Source organism: Carlito syrichta, unplaced genomic scaffold, assembly GCF_000164805.1.
Source record: "Carlito syrichta isolate Samal-C Ts95f unplaced genomic scaffold, Tarsius_syrichta-2.0.1 Scaffold233374, whole genome shotgun sequence".
NCBI lineage: Eukaryota > Metazoa > Chordata > Mammalia > Primates > Tarsiidae > Carlito > Carlito syrichta.
The window spans coordinates 1-2,115 of NW_007177470.1; the positions used below are offsets into that span (position 1 = coordinate 1).

The 2,115-nt window shown below is 38.3% G+C and overlaps 1 pseudogene across 1 annotated transcript; it reads right to left on the reverse strand.

Annotated features, from left to right (window-relative positions):
- Positions 1 to 1,334: 1,334 nt before the first annotated feature.
- Positions 1,335 to 1,899, reverse strand: LOC103253475 (annotated as a pseudogene). Its single transcript, XR_503876.2, has one exon. The product of XR_503876.2 is annotated as a protein transport protein Sec61 subunit beta pseudogene (transcript).
- Positions 1,900 to 2,115: the final 216 nt, after the last annotated feature.

The following is a 2,115-nucleotide window of genomic DNA, read 5'->3' on the forward strand; positions in this document are numbered from 1 at the left end:
TCATTTTAGAGCGCAACTAAATATCATCCACTGAATTTTAAGCACAATAGAGGTAATTGTGAACATGACAATCCAAGGATGTAGTATTAAGTAGGCCTACATCTAGCATTTTTTTCCAAATCTAAGGTCACAGCCTATTAGTGGGCCATGCAATAAATTTAATTGGTTGTAATAAATATTTTTTAAATAAGTACAGAAGATTATAATAGTGTACAATAGGATAGGATAAGAAGCACCAGTGTGCCACTGCATGTAATTATGGTGGGTATTACTTTATGAACTGTTTCTATCAGTTATATTTTTATACACAAATTGTGTGTGTGTGTGTGTGTGTGTGTGTGTGTGTGTGTGTGTGTGTGTGTGTCTGTGTTAGCAGTGTAAAGTGTATTTTTTTTTTTTTTACTGTGAAATGGATCAAATCATCTGGGTATACAAGGTTTTGAATCCTAGGGGTAACCACTTTCCAGTTAACTGACCTTAAGCAAGTTACTCAATCTTTTTAATTTAATCATTCCAGCAACCAGTAGAGAATTTTCATGTCTCAGGATTCCTTAAGTAATATCTGTAATTGTCTAAACTACTGGATTGAATCGTTGTTTAGATTAAGACCAACAGGCCTAGAATCTGGTTTCTCAATTTAGTAGCTGTGACCTTGCCCACGCTATTTAACTTTACTGTACTTTAGTTTTGTTTGTATTTTTAACTGTAACATATAAAATGTAAAAGAAAGTCAATTATCTCATGTCAATTGTAAAATTTTAATGAAATATGTATATACAACCTTTAGCACAATACCTGTGAAGTTCAGAACATGTCACTCCAAAATATGCCACTTTGCCATCATAATTGTTTTGAGGTGAAGGTGACTAAACAACAGCAGATGCAAGAAGGGCTTTCTGACCTTTCCCTTTCTGCCCAAAGCAAGACATAAGATTTCCCTGTACAGGGACCTTCCCTGTGTCAGGAAGAAGAGAACACTCTTTAAGAGTCACATAATAATTGTACCTATTCATGATGTATAGTGTGATATTTAAATACATAGATACAATGTGTAATGATAAAAATCAGTATCATTAGCATATCTGTCACCTCAAACACTTATCATAAACATTGGAAACATTCAAAATCCTCTCCTCTAGCTATTGGAAATTATACAATAAATTATTGTTAGCTACAGTCACCCTATACATTATAGAACACTAGAACTTATTCCTCCTAATGTGCTATAATTTTGTATCTGTTAACCAACCTCTCCCTCCCTACCCTTCCCTCTCCACTTTTCAGCCACTAGTAACGACTATTCTACTCTCTGCTTCTATAATACCAAAACTTTCTTTTTAAATGAATTAAAAAGTTTATTAGTCATAGAAAAAAACGGATTCCTCAAAATCAATTCTTGTTAAGTTCCCTGTAAAAGAATAAGCTTACAGAAAATGTATTTCTCATGAACAGAAATGCTCTATACTTTTGGTCTAAGATATGTTGGGTTTTTCCCTTCTTCTTCAGATGACAGATGGAGGTAACCAAATCTACGAACGAGTGTACTTGCCCCAAATGTGCAACATAAATACAAAAGCGATGAACAGAAGACTCATAACCAATACTGGCACAGGACCAACCCTGAGCCCAGGTGAATCTTCCGTGTAGAATCGCCACATCTCCCCTGTGCCTGCCGAGGTCGTGCGGCCTGCGCTCCTCGTTCCACAGCTGGCGTTTTTTCTCTGCCGGACAGTGGATCCTGCCGCCTGGGGGGTCACTGCTTTGCTAGGAGAGCGCCCTGCTGAACCCATGTTAGGGCCACTGGGGGTCAGATCAGGCATGCTGGAGAGTGGAGGGCGGCAGGGAGTCGTAGCCGATGGACGGAAAGTTAAGGCGCCCCGGAAGGATCGGCTGCTGGAGAGACTGGTTCAGGCCCTGCCCTCTACCAAAACATTTTAGCTTCCACTTGTGAGTGAGAACACACAGTATTTACCTGTCTGTGCCTGGCTTATTTCATTTAATATAATATTCTCCAGGCTAATCCCTGTTGCCACGAATGATAGGATTTCATTCTATTATATAGCTGACTTGTAGTCCGTTGTGTATATATACCATATTTTCTTTATCCATTCATCC